General features: G+C 41.4%; 1 pseudogene; it reads right to left on the bottom strand.

Annotated features, from left to right (window-relative positions):
- Positions 1-2,714: 2,714 nt before the first annotated feature.
- On the bottom strand, positions 2,715-3,032 carry LOC121479260 (annotated as a pseudogene).
- Between the last annotated feature and the right edge of the window lie 21,970 nt (positions 3,033-25,002).

Raw genomic sequence — 25,002 nt, 5'->3', positions numbered from 1 at the left:
CACTCAGAGTGTAGCTGCTTCAGACTCTCTCTCCCTCTCCCTCTGCCACTCCCTGCTACATGCATTCTCTTGCTCTCTATCTTTAAAATAAAATAAAATCTTTAAAAATAAACATTTTTAGATAAATATAATAGTTTTTTCCTACTGATGCAGATAAGGATATGAGAATTGGGGAATGAAACAGAAAAATCACTGATTCTTTTAGCCTGACCTCTGAAAGGCTGGTTGGGGTTTCTCTTACATTGTATCTTTTCCTAGAATTTCATTATCAAATGGAATTGGAGGGTATTACTTTTTGATTTTGCTTTATTTTTCTTAAGGCTGTGGGGTTTTTAAGTAATTTTTTAAGTAACTTACCTGTATTTAAGCTGTGGAATCACTGATGTCTCTGCTCAGTTTTTTTATTCTTATTTTTGTTTTTAGACTATTTTCCTAAAGGTCCCCTTTTCTGTGCATAGCTTAGTGGTAAGCCAATGATTAGGGAGAGATTGAGGTCAAATACCTCGTTCCCACAAGGCTTCCACCTCTGTCAGTTGGTTTTTGTGTTGCTTGCAAAATGTATGTAGAGTGACAGCCAGTTCTCAAGTCTCCCTCAACTTTTCTTTTTCACCAGCCTCCCTCAGGTCTTCTCCAAGCATGCACAGTTTTCTAGTCATCCATGGAGAAATTATCTCAGCACTTCCATGGATCTCTCACTTCCAGGATCTCCGCATTAAATTTCTGGCTGATCCGCCATTCACCCCAACCGGGCTTGCAAAGCTGTGCCTTTCTTTATTTGTCCCCAACTATGTCCATACCTTTTAAACAACAAATCCAAATATTTTCACCACCACCTCCACACACACCCAAACTGAGTACATCCCTTCTGGCAGCAAAGCTATTAGGTTCCATGATCATCCCCATGCTGATAAAACTATCATTCTTGCTAACTGAGTTGGGTTGAGTGGAGAAGGGAGAGATGGGTGCAGTTTGAGTGCAAAAGGCCATAATCCTACTGTTCTTACCTGAAGTTCCAGTAGCTTTTCAAGAATAAAAGTTTCTCAATTTGTAATCTGCTTCTGGTTGACTTCCAGTGTTCAATCCCTTCATGGCTCCATAACTAGAAATACCTCCCTTCAAAGATATTTGGGGGAAAGATTCTGTCTAAAAACACAAGAACAGACTGTCATAAAACAAACCACACAAAAAATGATAATCACCTAGAAATACTTTTTTAACCATTTAAAAATACTCGAATAAAAATGAATCTAAACTTTAATTATGGGTTAATTAGAAATTAATAAACTGATGACAATACATATAAAAACTAATGAAATTGTTTTAAAGTGGTATTCAAAAAATGGTTTTAACTTTAAGTTTATTTGAAAGAGAAAAAAGAAGGAAGGAAGGTTAAAATTCAACTTAAGGAATTAGAAAAAGAAGAATAAAACAAACCAAAATAAAGTAGAAGGAAGCATAAAGCTAAGAAAAAGAAAGAAAGAAGAAAGAAAGAAGGAAGAAAGAAAGAAAGAAAGAAAGAAAGAAAGAAAGAAAGAAAGAAGAAAGAAAAATATAGAAGAGAAAGTGAATCTTAGAGAATAAATCCAAGAACTAGTTCTTTGGAAAAGACCAATGAAATAAATACACAGACTTCAAGCAAGTCTAATAACGCACACACACACACACACACACACACACACACAAGAATTTAAGTTCCATGCAAACCTTGTTGTGACTGCATTCTCAGCACCAGAAATTTGCCTAGTACATATGGGTACTCTGTAGATATTTGTTAAATGAAAAACAGTAAAATGTTTAAAGGCTATAGAAATTTAAAAGAATGGGGGGATGGGGTGACTGGGTGACGGGGGGCACTTGATAGGATGAGCACTGGGAGTTATGCTATATGTTGGCAAATCAAACTCCAATAAAAAGATATACAAAAAGAGAAATTAAAAAGAAGATAATTTTTTAAATATTATATGACAATACTACAAATCTTATAAAGCACTACACTCCTCAAAGACACAAAAGCAGACTTAAACTGAAGAAATATGCATTATTAGTCAGTCATGGCATCCATACTGCTGATAACAAATAACCTCGCACCTTAAAAATAGTAACCACATGTTTCTCACTACAGGTCTTCAAGTCGGCTGAAAATATGCTAGACTACCTTAGGTTCCAGACTCTAGGATTCAGGTTCTAAGTTCTAAGGATTAAGAACAGCAATCTAACCTACTACAAAGCCCAACTTTATACATAATAGAAGAGACACAAAATAAGACTGTCCAGTTGAGAAAACCCATAAATCTATTTTCTTGGTGAAGCTGTAGAGAAATAGGCATTCTCATACATTGATAGTTACAATGCAAAACGGTACAATCCTTCTGGAAAAGAATTTGATAACCTCTAGAAAAATTGTATATGCATGTATCCTTTGACCCAGAAATTCCACATTTAGAAATAGATCCAAAAGACACACTGGCATGATTGTCAGTTTTATATGTCAACTTGGCTAGACTATAGTCCCCAGCTGTGAAAGTATTTTGTAGATGTCGTTAAAGTCCATAATCCACTTAGTTTTTTTTTAAAGGAGAGAATTAATATTTTTTTTCACTTATATTCAGATGGCAGTAGACAGTCTTCATACCTGACCTTTCCTTTTGTAAACAACAACAACAAAAAATACAAGTTTTAAACAGCCAATGGCTGGTTGTTATCAAAAAACAAAATTAGATTAATTCATTCACGGTGGCTTCAAGTTTTTTCTTATTAGCTTCAGAAAATTCACCCACCCTCTGTCCCCTTTTTGGAAAACTGGAAAGTTGGCATCAATTTGACTTCACACTCTATGGCAACACCTTGCCTGTCATCCGTGTCAACTTCAAGGAACACCATGTTGGAATATTTCTCAGACAGGCAATGGGAAAAAAGGCTTGATCATTTTGTAAGATCCACACCACGTGGCTTAGAAGTTAACTACCACAAGTTTATCTTCTGTACTGTTCACCTCCCTGAAAAGCATACTTATTCTCCATCTGCTTCACCATTTTGGTGGCTGGGGTCTGATGAGTGACTCATGAAGGTGGCTTCAAAAGGCAGGAGGGAGATGGAAGAGCTCACAGGTGAATTCTCTTTATAGCACCTGGGTGGCAAGGGGGGGTGGAGTGGGTTTCTACTCATGCATGTTTGAGCACCCTAGCCAGGCCCCGCCTCCTGGACCATAAAGTAAACTGCACCAGTTTACTTTAAGTAAGAAAAATTATCCTAGATGATTTGAGTGGGCCCAATTCAGTTGGAAGTCCTTAGAAACATAATTGCTTGTGCCTAAGAATTCCAGTCTGCCTTCCTGCCAGCCTGCCAGCCTGCCCTGTGGATTTCAGACTTACCTAGCCAGTCTTAACAATCACTCAAGCCAATCCTTGCAATAAAGACCCTATTGATTCTGTTTCTCTGGTGGAATTCTGACTAGTAAAATTGGTAAAAAAAAAACAAACAAAAAAAAAATGACATAACACAAGAGTATTCATTATACCACTATTTATAATTGTACACACTGAAAACCACTCCAATGTCCATCTCTGTGGGGATTGCAATGGAATGCTATTGCTATGGACCAAAACCTTGTGTCCCTCCAAAATTCATGTTGAAACCCTAGCCTGCAATGTGATGGTATTCAGAGATGGGACCTTTAGGAGTTAATTAGGTCATGAAAACCCTCATGATAAAATTAGAGCCCTTGTAAGAAGAGACAGGAAAGAACTTGCTTCCTCTCCCTGCCTTGTGAGGACACAAGGAAAAGATGGCCATCAGACACTGGATCTGCTGACAACCTTGATCTTGAACTTCCAGCCTCCAGAACTATGGAGAAGTTAGTTTCTGTTATTTACTCACTTTGTCTATGGTATTTTGTTATAGAAACTGGAACTAAGACAACCATGCACCTGTAATAAGGACTATCTCAAGGTTCTGCTATGGTGTGATACCCAAGACATATTAAGAAAAATAAGATGAAGAAAAGTATAGACAGCACATTGACATTTGTCCAAGAAAGGGAAGATGAAATACATATTCACATAGATTCAAAAATTGAAGAATAAATTATAAAAATATTTTTAAGAAAAAGGAAGAAAGTAGTCTTCTCAAAATATACCTTGTTTTGCAAATTTGACTTTGAAACCGTGCAAATTAGTTATAAAAATAGATAAAATGAAAACAACTCAAACTAAAAAAGCAATACTTAAAAATTGAAAGTAAATTAACTTTTGTATTAAGTTAGTAACAGACAGAAATTATTTCAAGTGACCTTAAAACAAAAGAGTTAGATTATACATTCCACATGGGCTATATTCTTTGTGGGACAAAAAGAACTGAAAAAAATTATAAAGTATTAAGCTGTTTTCAGTGGTAATAGAACCATCTATAATACTGGTTTTATACATTGTGTGTGTATGTGTGTGTGTGTGTGTGTGTTAAGATAAAGCAAATGTAGCAATGTCGATGCTATTGGGAGCCACAATATTTCACATGGGAAATAAGAGGTGCAGGTCTAACATCAAAGTTAAAGTAATACTGTGTGTGTACATATACACTTGAATTAGAAATATTAGGGGGCCTGTAGGTGGTTCAGTTGGTTAAGTGTCTGCCTTCAGCTCAAGTCATGATCCTGCCATCCTGGGATGGAGCCCCACATCAGGCTTCCTGCTCAGTGGGGAATCTGCTTCTCCCTCTCCCTCTGCTCCTCCTTCTGCTCATACACATACGCTCTCTCACTCTCTCTCTCTCTCAAATAAATAAATAAAATCTTAAAAAAAAAAGAAATATTAGTGACAGGTAACAGTTCATGATAAGTGTTGCCTTGAACAAGAACAATTACCAGCAAGGGGACTTCTGCAATGTTCTGTGACAACTGGCTACCACCCAGCCTCTTAAGGTGATTGATACTGGTCAAGCATGAAGTTTAAACCTCAGTGACTCCACCTGTATCAGCTTCCCTTGCTTCTATAACAAATTCTCACAAACTTAATGGCTTAAAATAGCATAGATTTATTATTTTACAGTTCTGGAAATCAGAATTCTAAAATGGATCCTCAAAGCTCTGTTCCTTTTGGAAGCTTTAATGGAAAACTGTTTTCTTGCCTTTTCTAGGTTCTAGAAGTTGCCCATATTCCTTGGCTCATGACCCCCTTCTATATTCAAAACCAACAATGGCCAGTTGTGTCTTTCTCACACTGCATTACTCTGATATTAACTTTTCTGCTTCCCCCTTCTACACTTATATGACCCTTATGGTCACATTGATCCCACTGGAAGAATCCAGTATAATCTCTCTATTTTAAGGTCAGCTGATTAGCAAACTTAATTCCAATACCAACTTAAATTCTCACTTGCCATGTAACATAACATATTCAAAGGTCCGAGGGATTGGAACAAGGACATTTTTGAAAGAGTTATTATTCTGCCTACCAAACCACTCAGAAAACACCAGAAAAGAAGTCTATGCTTCCCCAACTATGAAGGGGAAAAGGGTGAAATTTGTCACTAGCTTGTTACATTAAACAGCTTCAGAAGGTTGGGACCCTGGCCCCAATCGCAACAAAATGGCAAGTGCTTCCTTAATCATCATGCCTAAAGGCTCCAAGCCCAAGGATCAAGGTCACTCTCTCAGAAGCTAGCATCTTGCCCCATCAGGTTGCTGTGACCTGCCTGAGAGTAGAAATGCCGACAAGGAACTGTCACATCAGCTCCTGCTATTTTCCCAATGAATTTTCCCCAATAAACTCTAATCCAGCAGGTTTAGTGTTAGTAAACTCTTTGATCCATGGAAACCAACTACATCCTACTGCTTAGTGATCAATCATGGTCAACCACAATGTTGGACCAGTACTGCCAGATAATTTCCATGAGAGCAAATGAAAGCACTTAACACTCAGTAAATTTAAGCAAAATTTTATTATATAGTAATGCTGCAATGAAAAAGGAGAACAAGGACAGAAAAATCCACAGTGCATCCATAACTCATTCACACAACTTAGAGACACAGGAGCAGTAAAACTGAATGGGCAACCAATCATAGCAAGAAGGGACCCTTACAGCTTCTCTCACTGGGATGAGACAAAAAATTATTTTACCTTCATGGTACTGGGCATCCTATACCCCCCAAAACCCCATAATTAGTTACATGAGTAGCTACTTCTACAGCTAAATTTCCCTGTAGCATAAAAGATTTTTTTAAAATTTTAGAATATGCAATATGCGCAAAAATTAACTCAAAATGCATCATAGACCTAAATGTAAAATGCAAAACTATAAAACTCCTAGAAGATAACATAGGAAAAAACCTATATGATCTCAAGTATGGCAAATGACTTTTTTAGATACAACACCAAAGGCACAATCTATGAAAGAAATCATTGATAAGCTGAACTGCATTAAAATTAAAGACTTCTGCTCTGTAAAAGACAGTATCAAGAGAATGGAAAGACAAGTCACAGATTAGGAGAAAATATTTGCAAAAGACACATCTGATGAGAGACTGTGATTCAAAATATACAAAGAACTATTAAAGTTCAATAATAAGAAAATAACCTGATTTAAAAATAAGCCACAGACCTCAACAAACACCTCACCCAAAAAGATATACAGACGACAAGTAAGCATACGAAAAGATATTTCACATCCTATGTCATAAGGTAAAGGCAAATTAAAACAAGAATGTGATACCACTACACACCCATTAAAATAGTCAAAATCCAGAAGACAACACCAAATGCTGGTGAGGATGAGCAGCAGTGTGTACTCTCATTCATTGCTGGTGAAAATGCAAAAAAAAAAAACAGCCACTTTGGGAGACAGTTTGGCAGGTTTTAACAAAACTAAACATACTCTTACCATACAATCCAGAAATCATGCTCCTTGACATTAACCCAAAGGAGTTGAAAAATTATGTCCACACAAAAATCTGCACACAGATGTTTACAGCAGCTTTAGTCATAATTGCCAAAAGCTGGAAGCAATCAAGATGTCCTTCAGTAGGCAAATGGATAAACTGTAGTACATCCAGATAATAGAATATTATTCCCCACTTCAGCTATTAAAAGACACTGGGGAATCTTAAATGCATATTACTTAGTGAGCAAAGCTCATCTAAAAAGGCTGTGATTCCAACTATAACTACAATTACATGGAAAAACCAAAACTATGGGAACAATACAAAGATCAGAGGTTGTCAGGAGTTGGAGTGGTGAGGTGGGGATAAATGAGCAGACCACAGAGGATTTTTAAGGCAATAAATATGCTCTGCATGATACTGTAATGGAAGTACACATCATTATATATTTGTCCACCCACAGAGTGTACACCCAAGAGTGAGGCCTAAGGTAAACTATAGGTTTTGGATGACCATGATGTATCAGTGCAGGTGTATCAATTGTAACAGATGTACCACTTTGGTGGGGAATGTTGATAATGAACGAGGCCATGCATGTGTAGAGACAGGGAGTATATGTGAAATCTCTGTATCTTCCTCTCAATTTTGCTATGACCCTAAATATGATCTTTAAAAGATGAAGTCCTAAAAAAAAAAAAAAAAGGAATATGCAACTTGTCTGGATTCTCTTGTTCATCCTTGGACACTTTCCCAGTTGGTGCATGATCCAGGATATTTAACTCCCTGAAAGATATTAGTGTTTGCACACAATTTATTCTTCCCAAAAGGCCAAAGTTGTTTAGAGATTAGTAATCCATATACATCTTTTCTCCATCTGATATTGGATCTTCTGTTTTCTACAAATTGACCCAATGGGGGTAGAACTTTTTGAATTCTTTTGTATCATTTCTCAAATAGGATAATTTGTGAAAGCTACTTCCTTGGATCCACATTCTCCCATTTCCTAAGCCCAGCACTGGAGTCCTTATTAAATTATACCCAACAGAATAAACATTAGAAACTGTTCTTAAAACAGGCATTTAGGGGCACCTGAGTAGCACAGTTGGTTAAGCATCCGACTCTTGGTTTAGGCTCAGGGTTGTGAGATGGGGGTCTATGCTGCTTGTGGAGTCACTTAAGATTTTCTCTTCCTCTGCCCCTCCCTCATTCCTCTCTCTCCCTCTCTAAAATAAATCTCAAAAAAAAAAAAAAAAAAGGCATGGAGATGCAGAAAAAGATGCAAAAGAGCCACTGGGAGTATTTAAATAATATTTAAAATATAATTATAATGTTAGCAACAAATCTCTGTAAAGAGACAACAGGGATTAGTTGATTTATATTAAAATACAAAGAGAAAACCAAACATATCATAGTCATTATCATAGTCAATGAGTCCTATGAGCTAAACTGTGTCTCCCCAAAACTCATATGTCGAAGCCCTAACTAGCTGCCAATGTGATTCTATCTGGAGATGAAGTTTTTAGGAGGAAATTAAGGTTAAATGAGGTCAGAAGAGTGGGATCCTAATCCAATAATATTAGAGGCCTTCTAAGAAGAGAGAGTGAGAGAGCTCTCCATATGCATGCGCTCAGAAAAGGCTCTGTGAGCACATGGCAAGAAGGAGGCCGTCAGTAAGCCTGCAAGAGAGTCCTCACCAGGCATTAAACTGCTGGCACCTTGATCTGTACTTCCAAGCTTCCAGAACTGTGAGAAATAAATGTCTGTGTTTAAGCCTCCCAGTCTATGGTATTTGATTTTGTTATGGCAGCCAGAGCTGACTAAAACAGTGAACGACATCAGGGTAGTTACTGAGTTTACTGCTGTTTCCAGGTGCCCATTATACGCCATAGTCTTCCAGAAGAAACAGAACACAAGAACAGACAGTGCTGGCATTCAAGGGAAGTCTCCCTGGTCATTTCTGGGAGGAAGGAAAAAAAAAAAGAAAGAAAGACAGTGGCGAATGATTTACTAAGAGTGATTCATCAATTCACCAACTGAAGTTGAGAACGCTGAGCCACGCCAGGGGAGATAAGAATGAGGCTGAGGTCAGATAGGGATGAAGCGAGTGATGGGGGTGGGCAGAGGAATGTTCTCTATATGTGATGATGGTAGACAGGGGAGCAGAACGGTCCCTGCCAACACTGTTCATGACCCAAATTATTGTCAGCATCTCAATTCAGTCCCAAGGCCCTAACTCTTCCCTCATTATATATAATATTTTTAAAAGACTATGACAACCTGGCTTCCCAAAGCCTAAAAGAAGAAGACACGAACTTGGAGCAAAAGATCTTCACTATTAAAAAGTTTAAACATTAAGATTATGAAAGAAGTTATCTACAGAAGGGAGCATATATGCACACAAAGGATTCTCATCAGAAAATTGGTGCATACAAATGATTAAACAATTAGGGCACAGCTAATCAGAGCCTGAAACGCACTGTAATAAACACTACTGTCCCACTCAGAGATCTGACTTCATCTCACTGTGCTTTAGGAGGGGGTGAATGGGAAAGAGAAAGTTGAAAGGTTAATTCTCTGTAATTTGTAAACTCCATCTCTGTGACAGAAAGAGATTTAAAAAAAAAAAAGCCACTCCTTTGTCCTCTGAAGGGAAAGGCACCCCAGCATTTGACAGTGTCACATAGCACTCTCAACCAGTAACCCATTTACAGAGGAAATGTGGCTGAGAAAAACATAAGAGTTCAGATTTGAGCTTCCAAGATGTTATAGACAGTGACAGGAATAAAAATTAAATTATATTAGAAAAAAACTTCTGATGTTTTGTGTCTGAAAAATAAAAACAAACACAATTTATTAAGTCTGAACTTCTTATGGAGGCAACATTTTTAGCCTCGGGTAGTAATTATGGTTGCGCCACTAATGGGGTCTAGAGGAAGCCGATTCAACTCGCTTCATCCCCAGGGAGAGAGCATCCACCAGTTCACAGAGTCAGGCATTATTTCCATTTTAATGTCCAACAGAGTAAAGAATGAACTGAAACCTTGTGCTACATTGAGTAAGCTGGCCAAGCCTGCAATGTTGGTCTTTTTCTTCACCCACCCTCTAAAAAAGTATTACCTGCTCTGATAAATGTCTCTCTCATGGTCTTCAAGATGAGTTCAGTACTCAGCCCCTGGGATATATTTTTTTCTCCATGATTAATTATTTGAGGAGAAAAATCTTGGCTGGTTCCTAACCATTCCCAGGGATTATTGAGTTTTCTTCAGAATCTCATGAACTTATGGTGCTTTTAGCAGGACTTCTTCTTCATTAGTATGTAATTATGCCAGCTGCCACCATCTATTCATTGTTATTTACAATTAGTTGCATCAACAAGTGCAACTCTTATCTGGTTTGACCTGCTGGGCCTCTGGTGGACCTGAGGAGTCCTGAGGAGGGCTGAGGACCCCAACCAAACCAGCAACAACACCTGGATTCGTTTGCCAGGGCTGCTGTAACAAAATGACACAGACTGGATGTCTTTAACAACAGAACGTTATTGCAAAGAAATGCATCTTTTCATGCAGAAGTCTGAGATCTGGGTGTTGGCAGGGTGAGTTCCTTCTGAGCCCTCCTGAGGGAAGGATCTGGTCCAGTCCTCTGCCTGTGGCTTGTAGATGGCCATCTTCTCTCTGGGTCTCTTTGCATCATCTTCCTTCAATGTGTGTCTCTTTCTCTACATGCAGCAATTTTTTCTTTTTATTAGGACAACACCAGGCCTATCGTACTAGGAGCGCACCTTAAGACTGCACCTTAATTACATCTGTAACAATGTTATTCCCAAATAAGATCATACTGGGGGTTAGGTCTTCAATATTTAATTTTGGGGGATACAGAATTCAGCCCATGGGACAATACTCCTGGCCTTTACTTTCTTAAGCTTTTATTTAGAGCAGCACTCTGTATCCATCATTTTATGAGCTGACACAACAAAGCACCATAGACAGGTGACTTAAACAACAAACATTTATTTTCTCACAGTTCTGTAGGCTGGAAAGGCCAAGATCCAGGTCAAGCAGGATTCTGGTGAGAACTCTCTTCCTGGGCTGTAGGTGGCCCCCATCCCACTGCGTACTCACATGACCTCTTTGCGTAAATGTGGAGAGGGCTCTGGGTCTCTTCCTCTTCTTATAAGTATGAGAGCCCCACTCTTATGACCTCATTTAACCCTAGTCACCTCTTCATAGGCGGTATTTCCTAACACAGTCACGTTACAGGTTAGGGCTACAACAAATGAATGGCAGAGGCGGGGTGGGGGAGGGTGGCAGGGAGACATCCAAGTCAAGTCACTCCCTAGCAATCCCCAGTGAAAGATTCTGTTTTCCTCATTTTTCACATGAGAAAACTGAAGTGCAGGAAACTCAACCCCAAGTCCCACAGCTAGAAGCTACAATGAGATGCAAATTGGTTTGACTCCCAAAAACCATTTATCTCTCTGTCCACCATTACTGGGTGCCCCAAACTAAGACCTAATATGACAGAAGGGAAATCTGGAAAGGGTTTGCAGGTGTCTATAACCAACAGAGGGGTATGACCCACCGTGGTGAGGACCATGATTCTTTTCCCCACTGCCAACTGCACTATTCTGCTCCAGATCACTGGGGAATGGTGGATCCAGCAGGTAGGGAGGCTGTATAATGGAGCCATATGCACGGGGCAGAGCTGGGTCTGAATCTCATCTCTGCTACGTACTAGGACCCAAAGCAAAGCGTTTGATCTTTCTTGTGTTTCAGTGTCCCTCATGCAGGGATTTTCAGACCATGGCCCGGCACTTGGTACATTCATAAATGCTTCATAAACGTTACCTGTTATCGTTATGGCCATGTAAGTCTTAAGAACAGAGAATTTTTAAATGCTCCCCAGGTTCTTAGCCAACCCCCACCGTGTAAGTTAAGGACTCTGTGCTCTGACAATGCATCCCAAGTTTCCAGAAATGAATTTTGTGACATCAGCCTAATACAAACTCTTCCAGGATGTCTTCTGCCCTGGGGATGGAGACTCAACTACAAAAGAGTCGCTCTGGGATCCCGCAGGGATCCCGTCTTATCCAGGAGAAGGCATGAACCACAGGGGGATGAGGCTAAATCCACCCCAGACCACCTCCTGTCTCTCTCCTGCGCATTTCTGTCTTCTTCCTCAACGTCTGAAAGGTCATTGCACCAGGGCTCAAGAATGAGTCACTCAACCAGTCTTGCAGTACACACGTGCCACGTCTTAGATCTGGTTTATCCATCGCAGCCCAGTGTGCCAGATGACCTGCTCCAGGAAAACAACCCCCTTTTGGTAGGATGGGAGAGGTCAAGAGGAAAGGCGATGAAGTCAACACTTTGAAAGACTCAAGTCTCATACGCTCCAGGAATGTGTCCTGGAGGCGGGAAGGGGGCCGGGAAAGCATGTGGCTGAGGTCAACATGAAAGAAGGTCCCAGCCCTGTATCCCAGCGTCCCCAAGCACAAATGCGGCCCGTGCGACCGTTCTCCATCCCCTCGCAGGGCTCCCAGGCCCAACGCTGCCTCCTGGAGGGCGAGGCGGGGAGGCTCCCCCGGAGGGGCCGCTCGACCCGTGTCCCTCGGTCAGGGCCCCCGCCCCAGGCTCCGTCCGCTTCTCTGCGGCTCCGCTGTCCGGGCACCGCTTCGGCCCAGGCCCCCGGGCACCCAGTTGCAGAAAGTAGCAACTTCCCCTGCGGCGGCGCCGACGGGCGCTCATTTGAATGCGCTTCCTCTCCGCGAAGAACAAAGGTTGGAGCCGCAGCCGGCAGCGCGGAGGCAGGAAAGTACGCGGCGTGTCGGGAGAGGGACCCACGAGAAAGGGAAGGGGAAACACCGGTCCTGGGCGCTGGGCTTTTTTCGACTTTTCCTTTAAAAAGAAAAAAAAAAAAAAGTTTTTCAAGCTGCAGGTTCCAAGAACAGGCAGGAGGGGGCCGAGGCGGGGGGTTTTGCAGAACGCGCGGCCGGTCGGTTATGAGTCACAAGTGGGTTATAAAAGGGTCGCACGGTCGCTGGCGCGGGCTTCCTGCGAGCGGCCGGCCACGCCGGGGCGGGGCGGGGCGGGCCGCCGGCAGCGAGGGGACCCAGCGGACGCCACGACTCAGCGAGAGCGCGGGGACAGCGGAGCCGCCGGCCGCCAGGTACCCCTCCGCGCTCCCCGCTCCCTCCGCGCTCCCCGCTCCCTCCGCGCTCCCCGCTCCCTCCGCGCTCCCCGCTCCCTCCGCGCTCCCCGCTCCCTCCGCGCTCCCCGCTCCCCGCGCGCCCTCCCCGCGCCCTCCCGCGGCGGCCCCAGGGGCGGGGGCGCGCACGTGGCGGCCGAGCGAGCGCCCGTCGGAGCGGCGCTGTCCGCGGGCCCCGGGAGGAGAGCGGCGCGGGGCGCGGGGCGCGGGGCGCGGGGAGCGGGGCCGCCCCAGTGCGCGGCTGCTGCGCCGAGGTCCCCGCGCCGGCCTGGCGGAGCCCCCCGCCCCCCGCCCCAGCCTCACCGCCCAGGACCAGCTCCGCTACTGGGGCCGCCGGGGGCGCGCAGAGCACACTTGCGGGGCCGGCAGCGCGCAACACGTGCCTTTTTTTTTTTTCTTACTTTTTTTCCTTTGCTTTTCAAAAGCAACTTCATAAGAGGCCTTACTTTAAAAAAAAAAAAAAAAAAAAAAGGCCGCAGCGCGCAGCACCCTAAACGTCTCCTACCGAGGTCCTCTTTCCTGGACGGGAGGCCGCAGCCCAGCCTGCAGTGAACTCCGGGATCGGTTCGCTCCCGGGGGTCGGGGGAGGCCAGTTTGTCTGCACAGCTCGTGGGCTCTCCTGCTTTATCCTCCTGAAGCCCCTGTGGGCGCCTGTGCCCCACACTTTGCAGCTCCCGAGGGCGGGCCGGGTCTTTCGAGTTTTGTAGTTTTGTGGATTTTTGTGTCGTTGCAAGCAGGCAGAGGAGTCCGAGGGAAGCTAGGATTGCTGAGCTTGGAATCCAGTCCTAAGACCCTAAGACGGGAGGGAACTTGAGGCCCAGAGAGGTGAAGTTACCTCTCCAGTACCGCACAGCGAATCCAGGGTTCCTCTATTATCTGAAGAGGCCGAGGGTATCTAGTGATGGTCATAATAGAATTTATATTGTGGGTCAAATAGATACGCCTAAGTGGAAATAGACTCTTTACATCATGCTATGTGGTATTTCAAAGCCCGAGTCACTCAGCGTGTCCTGAAGGAGGGCCTCCCTTCTATAGATGGCTTTAACATAACGTATGATCTAAATGAACTGGGGCAGCCAAGCTTTTAATAATCGTAGGACTGATCTTTTGAAATGGGCATGTATATTTAAGTGCTTATCTGTGTGAGCAGGAATGTACGCTAAAGAGTTGACAAGGCGACTTCCTGTGCATTGTCTTATTTGATAGTCATAATGATAGGAAACTGGCAGGGCAGGGGGTGTTATGCCCATTTTGCCCATGAGGACTCGTGGCTCACAGAATTTGTGTTTTCTCTGCTAAGGTCGTTAGGTTCTTAGTGTAAAGCCTGCCGTGAGGCGCACCTGTGAGATGTGGGATGTTGGCGAGTGGGGGGACTCGGCACATTAAGCGCTGTCAGTTCAGGCTCATTTCCATCAGACTTTTCTGTCTCCGTGATTTCCTTCAGAGGACCCAAGCGCATTCAGTAATTACTTCTGCTGCCCGGGCTACTCCGTAATGGCCTGTAATAATAATTAGGTTCCCTCGCCCGGCCGGTCAGCTCACCTTGACTGCAGGACAGAGCTTCCTAACCACACACCACACGTGTCAAGAAAGAGAAAACTTGACCACTGGCCGAGACCCGTTTCAAGGCAGAACGGTGACATTTGCACAGATTCCTCCTCTGTTTTTACCTAACTATAAGGAAATGGTATACTCTAGTGGCCTTTAAAAAAAACAAAATCCCTGAGTGCCACATGCTCTTCACGGGAAGGCCATCATCACGTTCTGTTTGCTCCCAGTCACCGTGCTGGACACTGGAGAGGAGCCAGCGTGACCAAACAAGTGACAGCACCTACCCTCATGAATCTAAAAAGTCAGAGGAGGCAGGGCTAACAGGAGATCGCCCTGGAAGCTGACCTGTCAGGGACCTAAATACTTAAACTAGGATGTGCTGTGAATTTTGTCATTCTTTACTTTCCAGTGGCCAACACGGAAAATAAATAACCTTCATCTTTCTTTATAGCTCGTTAATCTGTGAATCAAAAAAATCCACTCCCGAAAAGCCCCCTAGGTTTCAACTTTTGAGAACCTTTTTTTTTAAATCAACTATTTTATGTCATGACCAAGCTCTGCTGTTCAATCTAAAGGAGATTTTTCATTTTCGAGTATTAGTTCTGAAGGCCTTTTTCCTACCTTAAATCTGATGGAAGCTGTGTATGCTTTTCTCAGAAATTTTAAGAAGAGAAAATATGCATCCTCACACACAGTCTTGCATTCATGTCTGTGAGCTCCAGGCTTCCTTGAATCTCAGCTGTGACCCCTCTGGGGTGGACTTTCATAATCCCTCTTCTAAACCTAGGAGAAGTCAATAGCTTGAATGATGGAAGTGGTGTATGGCCTCTTACCTTCCACCGAGACAGAACACCTCTGTCCTTGACTAGTTGGCATCTCTGCATTTTTATGAGTCACTGGCTGTGAATCATAGCTGAACTATTGATTTTAGTAGCTTTTCAGTTTTGGTGATGGGCCTGCAGCCCACAGTGCAAAAGCCTGGTATTATGAGAAGGGCACCAGCCTGAGAACCATAGTAGGTTCTAGTCCCACCTCTGTGCAAATTCCTGTGCTGCATTCTTCTCATCTCTAAAATAGGTGGCTGGGACTGAGTCATTCTTAAAGTCCCTTAAACTGATGAAGAAATTCTATGATTCCAGCATGACTACCACTTCACTTCACTTTCAGTACTTCTTCTAAGACATAGTCGGACTCAGTGAATTCATATCCTCTCTGCCCAAAAGAGAGTCAGAGTAAGTAAGTACCAGGATAACTGGCTGGACAGTGTATGGTTGTCTTTCACTATCTTACTGGCTTCAAAGCTGTCACACATTGGCTGAATTTGGATAGAATAAGAAAATTGTGAAACGCTTCTTCTCATGGAGAAGCGTTAAAATCTTAGAAGTCTCTCTTTATTCCACCTTTGCACTGACATCTTGCTTATACGTATTCCCTCTATCTCAGTCTCTTAAGGAAAACACCACTCTTAATTTGATGACTGCTGTGTAATTGTCACCTGCCATGAAACACTGAAGCTCTGCCATCAGTCTTGTCTTTGGGTTTGCAGTAGTCAGGGCCAAAAGCACACTTATCCTCCAAGTAACACATCACGCATCTGAGCAGTTCAGCATCCTCGCCCATGGCTACAAGACTGAGCAATGGAAGAACAGTGAACCAAAAGGCACAGGTCCCACCCCTACTCACGATGACATGCTAGCCAGCAGAAGAGACTTAACATCAGTCAAGTGGCATGGCTTGAGACAGACTGTGCCAATTCGGTACCGATTCTGAAAAACAGTATCCATATGTGGGGCAGAAAGATTAGTGAAGAATATCAAACAGCTGATTTAATGAAATTGTGGAGCTGATGTTTGGCTAAGGTGAAATGAAATACCATGACGTTTGTGGAATTCTCCATAATGAGCATGTTCTCTATACAGTGGAAGTTTCCGGCTGTCCTAACAAAATGCTATGCTCCTTTATGTTGCTCAGCTGCCGTCGGGCCAGCATTGCAGTTTAGAGCGTGGACACCCGTGCTTAATGGCTCAAGTTTGTATTCTAGTAGGGCGCTTCCTACCCACTCTAACTTGGGGCAGATTAGTGAGTGCCCCTGCCCGCACCCTGACCCTTAGGGCCACCAAGGACAAATGGGGAGGTGATAAAACTCATCCCCAAGGCTGTGATGAGGAATAAGAAGTCAAACTCCTGCCTGGCCCAGAGACCCATATATGTGTTTGCAATTAGTTTGTATACCTGTATGATCTTGCATATTTCAAGAACCCAATTTGGAAGGTGAGATACAAAGACAATTTGAGAAAGTGAAGTGTATAGGGACAAAATGATCTCTAGAATCCTGACAAGGTAAAAACTTGGTTGGTTATAAAGAGTTTTTTAAGAGTTTCATAATAATTTTTTTCTCCTTAATCCAAAGAAAAAAGACACTTCAGAAAATTCCTAAGGAAGCATTTTGGTGGTGTACCTTTATGATTGAGAGATTAAGGTACCAAAGAATTATCTTCGTTTGACTTGTATGTGTTGGTTGATAATCTCTAATTTATATCATGATTCAGTCATTTAGTCGTGAGTGTATCTTGTACTTTTCAAATGACAAGGGCAACAGGTAGTAGGGGGACAGGTACTTTCAGGCCCTATCAGGTACTTGTGACTGCTGCCGCTAGTACCGCAGCTAGCATCCACTGAGCCTGGGTTATGAGCCTCACTCCCACCCTCAATGTTTCATGTTCATTGTGTCATTCCATCTTCCCAATAAACTTTTGAGTCAGTTCTATCACTATCTCCATTTTTAAAGCAAGTAAGACTTAAAGAGTTTAAATTCCCAAAAATCACACAGCTGGGAACACGGCCGAGGTCAAGAATGGAACCCAGACAGGTTGAATGCAACAGAGTAATGACACTCTGAGACCCTCCACATGGACTTACTAATTGTTAACACTTGTCACATCTGCCTTCATTCACTCTGTCCCTATCCTTCACCTCTCTCTGTTGATGTCTGTATCATCTCTGGCATCTCACCTCTAAATGCTTGGACACATATCTAGTAAGGGCACACTCCTCCACAATGAAGTGAAAACACATATTATGACATCCAAGGGTGGTTTAAAAAAAACAAAAAACAAACAAAAAAAAACAGGAACCTAAGTTTTACCCATAACTTCAGATGATTATTTCTGGTAGGATTCTCCAGCTTTATCCTATAATGATCAAACTTTGTGGACTGACATCCAAGCCTGGAATCCCCTAAATGTAAGTAGTCCATTACTAATGTGGAATATCAACAGACCTCATTTATATATTTCCACACTTATAAGCTTTTACAACACTGATTCTCCAAGAATCTGCATATTAGTTCAATCTCTCTGAAATGCTGCAGTGCCAAAGCCAAGCCGGTTGTGCAGACAGAAATTCCTTTGAAGTACGCCAGGTGTCAATCTCAGAGTGTCAGTCGTGTATCAAGCACTGGGGTAGGACCCAGTTTCTGCCCTCAAGTACACCTCAGCACTGGGGAAGAGACAACAAATAATCACAGCGCAGTGTGAAGACAGCTGTGGTGGAAGTCAGAGGCAGGACTAACCACGCTGGGGGAGGTAGAGAGAGAGAGAGAGAGAGAGAGAGAGAGAGAGATGGTCACACCAGGAGCCAAAGAGGGACCCGCCTCCAGGGGTTTGCTATCGGTGAGGGAAAGAAATAAGGCAGGGTGAGTGAATCCATATCTGAGGAGCAATTTGAAGTAGGTAGACCAGTTCCTAAGTGTACACAGGACATTATATTTCGAGATGAATTTCAAGGAGCACCAATCCTGACCTTCATTTGGTGTGTTAAGACATGAGTAAGACGCTATGGGAGTGTAAGTCATAAACGGTATGGTGTCTGCCTTATAACAGGGTATTCCCATATGTAGTAAGAAAACTAATTTTTAAGCAGGCAAAACCAAACCTTTAGTTTCCAGAACTTGCTCAGTTTGTCTGACATCGTTCCCAGTACACAAATCCTTCCTTGTTTGGAGCCATGATCATGTGTAGAAATAGAAACACGTAAGTTGTGGCTTGGAGAAATAGGAAAGAGGACTTTTCCTAGGATGCCAGACATATGGGCCCCAGTACAGGTAACCGACAAACAGGTTATACATAGTAAGTTCCAAAGGAGGCATTTTGTTGAAATTCCATGTTGAGAATAAACACTATGAACTCAGGTAGAGGAGGAGGAGGAAGTCTCTTAGAAAAGGTAACTCTTCAAGTGATGACAGAGCACTCCAGAGTTGGTAACTGCCATCACGTTTCCTTTCTCCCTGGGGGAACTGAGGGTAGGGGGGTAAAGAATATTGAAAATAAATTATAAACAAAAGTAGAAAATTATTACTATAATTCTCTTCATGGAAGTATATTTAAAAGTTTAAGTGGTTAGCATGTGGAGAACCTTTTGAGAACTTTTGAAAGAAGAATGGCCATGATTTAAAGCAAAACAATGCATCTCTCTTCTGAGTTCTCTCCTTCCTGCCCCTTGTTTTTGTCCATATTTGTTTGATAACATTTTCCCCAAGTTTTGGGCTGGCAGCTGAGCTGTTGTGAGGTTGGGGTGTTGAGGAAGTGCCCCCTCTGTGACACACTGACTGAGGATGGGGGGCTGGACTCAAGCTGCCTCTGGACCTACTTCTGCTTCCTCCACAGAATGGCTCTGGGGGCAAATACTTCTAACCTGATTTTTTTTTTCCACATTCTTATCTATAAAGCGAAGGTATTAATCACTGTCCACAATAAATTTTTTGGGAAGGCTGCTCTGCTTGTACATAAGATCTGTAAGTAGGTTTCAGTAAAAACTTCCTGGTTTTAAAACTGGGAAAAGCAGAATAATCCTCTAAGGTCCAGATTCTTTCTTGTTTGTACGTTCACAGTAAATGGCCACTCAGTATGATGTTTCCATAGTGATCCTGTGAATTCCACATTGGTTTTCTTGTGAGACAGTTCAAAAGTATGTCACACTTAGTTTTATGTGTTAATATTATTACTGGCATATATCTTTAAAACATTCATTTTCTGTATTTCAAAATACAGAAAGGTATGTTGTACTAAAGCTGTTTCATATGCAAACCAGTCTTTTCAATAAGGAGCTCTTAATTTAGAAATGGTATTTTAATTAAAGAATTCATAATTAGGGATGCCTGGGCGGCTCAGCGGTTAAGCGTCTGCCTTCACCTCACGGTGTGATCCTGGAGTCCCAGGATCGAGTCCCGCATCTGGCTCCCTGCATGGACCCTGCTTCACCCTCTGCCTCTGTCTCTGCCTCTCTCTCTGTCTCATGAATAAGTGAATAAAAATATTTTTAAAAAATAAAGAATTCATAATTAGAACTATTAACGGATGTTAGATTTTTGTGAAAATAGATGACAGAGAGAGTTGATCATTTTTTCCCCAGGAATGGCTTATACTGGGAATTTTTCTTAAATGTAAGAAAAAAGCTAATGATATAAAAAGTAATCTTACCATTCACCAAGAGGTCAGGATATGGATGACTCTGACAGAACAATCCATTTTACTTTTAGAAGATGCATTTGTATGCTTTTGAAGACTTGACCCCAGTTACTTACCATCTGAATCAGTATCAGGTGAACTCAGGTGAATTCAAGAGGAAACATAATATTCTTTGCCTCATTGCCTAACAGCACAGAGGTTAACTTGAAAATTGATTACTAAGGTGTAACAGAATGATCATAGAAAACGTGATTTCAAAAATTCACATAAATAAACAGCTTAGGAAACCAGTCATTTGAACATTACTTTTGTCACAATCCTCAAGGTAATTATGAAGAGTTACTGAGAGACTCAACACTTTCTAGGAGATTTTAGACCAATGTAGGAAGCTTAAAAAAAAAAAAAAAAAGGGACTGAACTCAAATTCAGGTGATACTGTTCTAAATACTCAATCTGTGACTGTTCTAGGCTGGACATGAAAAGGATTGGCTCTTGAACTATTTGAAGTAAATCCTCATCTCTCCTCTAAATCATTCTTTATCCCTTTAAAACTTATCCACCCTGAATCCTGTCTCCTCAGTCCTTGATCTTTGCTTTCCAAGATGACTTAGCTAACTAACCTACTAAGTAAGTCAAAGTGCCAATAGGAGGGGCTCCAACTCAACCTTTTCCTCCCTCTGCAGATAACTTCTTTCCATTGCAAGAACTGCTCACCTGAAACCTTACCTGCCACCTTGCTTCTCCCACTCAAAGGAGATGGTTCTAATGTAAGCGGAAGGAAAGGGAAACACTGTGACAGATGTAGAATTTTTAGAGGGGCAGGTCTTTAAGAAATCATGTTAGCAGCCACCTTCATCGTTTGACCTTAGGTCAAAATGGTAATCAAGAAATTGTCATCACAAAGATTAACTGTAACAGGTCCAAGTTTTCTCAGGATCTTGATCTTCACATACCTGTATTAATCTTCACTGCTTACTTTCATGACCTAAACCAAAATAAGCAACTTCAGAATATAGGGAATCAGAGTAACTTCTGGTGGGAAAGCAAGATAATGCTTATAATGCTTTCTTAGGCAATTATACACTAGTTGCTTTTAGTGATTGGATCCAAATAGTGTTCAACATTGAGTTCCATTTTAATGATTATGTTTTGACTAGTATATAAGAAAATTAAGTAAATGTGGGAAACACTTAAATTATCTGAATTTAACCATTTTAATTTTCAAAAGCATAATTACTTTTCACCCCTTGAAATGGCTTTGGACTAGAATTTGTACTGCTATATCAATCTAGGATCATGCCTTTCAGTAGAAATTAGTGTACATTTACTTCGTAACAACAAATTAATAGTTTCCAAGTACTTGCATATTTCAGGATGCATAAACTCATGATGGCTTGGTTATGAAATTCAACCACTGTGACTCTTTTTTAAAAGAAAACTATGGCATGCAGTTCTTTTGATATGCAAATATTAAGTAGTGGGTGCTGAGAATAAGAAAAATGGTAAAATATAGAGACATATAAGATTGTGGAAGGATATGACTTAAGATTCATTATGAAAAGAAGTCCTTAGTGACAAACTTCTGTTCTGAATATATAGCTGATACCATCTTTCCTAGCAAATCAGCAAGGTAAGAATAAAAGGATTGAGGTGCCTGGCTGGCTCAGTTGGGAGAGCATGCAACTCTTGATCTCAGTATTATGAGTTTGAGCCCCACGTTTGGTGCAGTTTACTTTAAAAAAAAAAAAAAGTATATGTTGAAATCATATGGCCCTCCTCAAAAAAAAAAAAAAAATCATCATTTAGAAAAGCTTACTTTGAGGAAAAATTTCCCAGAGCGCTCCCTTCAGTTCTTACTACCAGAGGAAAAGAAGGCCTGCCATATGATGAAAGATATCTAGTATTTTTATCTAGTATATATCTAAGGTTTCATAGTGGTAGATTTTTATCCAAGGTGAGAATGGATAGTTTCTTTGAAGTCTCAGATTTAACTTGGAACCTATCTTCAGCAATTGAATAGAATTGTGCAATAGTAAAGCTTATCTTGACAATGGATGTGGGCCTAATAAAGTATGTGGAGTGAGGGGGGTCTGAAATAGGTCTTCAGAACCACCACGGTCAAGACTCCCACTCTAATTTATATTGTATGATCCAGATAAATTTATATTGCTATACATTGCAAATTATGCTTGTCACAGTTTTATCAAATGCTTAGCAGCCATGGCTGTTGATTGCTAGGTCTAGAATTGTGTCCAGTTCTTACCCTGCCACTCTGCCACTCTACCAGTGGAGTAACTATATTCATTCCTCATTGCCTCGTGACAGCATTTTCTGCCCAACGTCTTGGCTATATTAGACCAGGCTTTGTTTCCTGTGATCACTAGTTTCCACTCAGACACACAGCAGTTCTGTTGTTGGCTAACTTGGTTAACAAGCCTAGTCAAAAATACTGAAAGTGAGCACAGCTTCAACAGTAATGAGCCCTCTGGCCAATCTCATGTCTAAAAGTCTACTCAATATACTTTTTAAAAAGCTATTCCAGGATATTTTCTCCTTTCTTCTGTTTACCAGGGCTAATGTTTTCTATCTCTCGTTATGTTGTCTTAAATGAGATTTAAGATTGTGTAGTAGCATCAGACAAATTGCTCATTCTGCGCAGCCTTAGGAATTCTTCATGCCTGAGAAGTCTGTCTTGGTACATAGTACCGCGGTTTTCTTTTTGAGCACTGAGATCAAAAGATGCACGATGCTTTTCATTTCAGCATACCTTTATAGAGTTTGAGCCAATAAAAAGAAAGCTGTTAGAATGTTTAAGACAGCATAGCACATTGTGAAAAACACTTGCCACTTTTCTGAGCACTCTAATCAGGCAATTTGTGACAAAAGATGAAAGAAAAAAATCCAGTTATCATACTAAACGCATTTTTTTTAAATACCTGTGCTCAGATGTCATCTTGAAAGAATAGGAGAAAAATTTCTCCTGGGTAGAATAGTATGCAAACAATTTACCTTCAACACAAATTAGACATAGCTCTTTAAGAAAGGGTTGAATTATATTGGTTGGAGAGGAACCAGCATAAGGATATTAATATATGTGGAGTATTTACTGTATCTAAGGCACTGTGGATGGGGGGGGTAGTTATTTTTATAATCTTTACGGACTGAAGAATCTGTAAAAGGTATTAAAATCCTCAACTGACATCATTTAATTCAAAGCTTTTCAGCTTTAAGTTAATTCATCTCAAAAAAACACCAAAGGTAAGAAAAAAAATTACTATCAGTAAGAATGATATATTTCCTTGGTTTGGAAATTTCCAAACCACAATATTCAGCCCTGTCAAAATACGTTCATTGGGGAATTTTTAACTTTATAATTTCTTTTGAACTTAATCACAGTTTTACATCTAGCTGGTTTCATGATTAAATAAAAAAGAAGGTGATTCCCCTCTTGCACTGAGGAGACCACATACTTGAATGATACTGTAACTTCTAGGCTCTGCTATAGTAACACTGCAACCAGAAGCATGTGGGAGAAATGTCACTTTATCTGAGAGAGTAAAATCAGACTCAAACAGGAAGTAGCAAATTCATCTTTTTCTTTTTTCTTTCTTTTTTTTTTTTTTTTTTTTAGTCCACTCCTTGCTGAAGACAAGAAGTTCGAGAAACAGCACCTTTTAAGTCCTACTTCCTTTACGTAGACCAAAACCAAAGCCACTGGGGGGTGCTTTCCCCACAGGACTCTCCAAAGAGCAGATGGGGCCATGCTATGATGGATTCATTTGTAGGAGAGACCCCCATTGCCTGTACCCTAGGAAGAAAGGTAAAGCCTCAACTGTTTACTACTGAATAAAAATCTAGCCCAAATTCAACCTTTATAAACCAGGTGGATTCAGGTTTAGTTTTCACAAATCATAAAATACTCTTTTGAATATTTGGGCCCTTTACTTAAATTATCTGGTTCCCAGGTAAAAACTTAAATCAAAAAAGACAGTAGTGCCCGAACTCATGATCGCCTCTTTACATTTTAGCATTTGGTGACTTCAAAGAGTTGTTTTGGTTTTTTGTTTTAAAAGAACAGGCTAGGGACTCCTGGGTGGCTCAGTGGTTTAGAGCCGCCTTTGGCCCAGGGCGTGATCCTGGAGTCTGGGATCGATCCCCACATCAGGCTCCCTGCATGGAGCCTGCTTTTCTCTCTGCCTATGTCTCTGCCTCTCTTTCTGTGTCTCTCATGAATAAATAAAATTTCTAAAAATTTTTTTTAAATTAAAAAAAAAGAACAGGCTATGTATGTATAAATAATCCAGAATTTGAAACATAAGTTTACCTTCAAATATACATAAAGGTAAAAATGTCTTTTTATCACCTCATTTCTCTACCTTTTTCAACAAATTACTTCCTAGGATTTCATGAGCTAACCGTCTCCCTTAAAAGGAAAATAAAGTCTGTTTTTGCTCTCAGATTTATATTCCCTTACTCCAGCATTATAACTACACACACACACACAACCATTTCTCTCTCTCTTGCAGGTGCCGCAGACCAGGAAGGGGAAATCTGTGGTTTAAATTCTTTATGCCTCATCCTCTGAATGCTGGAGGCTTGCTGTAGGCTGTATGCTGTTAATGCTAATCGTGATAGGGGTTTTTACCTCCGACTGACTCCTACATGTTAGCATTAACAGGGTATGATGCCTGTTACTAGCATTCACTGGAACATATTGCTGCCGTGGGAGGATGACAAAGAAGCATGAGTCACCCTGCTGGATAAACTTAAGACTTCGGGCTTTATTATTTTTGTGAATCATAATCTGGTCACCAAGATGTTCCACCTTAAGTTTTAAGAGAGTAAGATCATTCAGATTTATCAGCAGCATTCTGAATGCAAACATTTTTATGTGAACCTTCAAGCCCACAT

The sequence above is a fragment of the Vulpes lagopus genome, chromosome 20, assembly GCF_018345385.1.
Source record: "Vulpes lagopus strain Blue_001 chromosome 20, ASM1834538v1, whole genome shotgun sequence".
NCBI classification, from domain to species: domain Eukaryota; kingdom Metazoa; phylum Chordata; class Mammalia; order Carnivora; family Canidae; genus Vulpes; species Vulpes lagopus.
The sequence above is the reverse complement of the archived record's forward strand: the minus strand, read 5'-3'. Positions and strand labels throughout refer to the sequence as shown.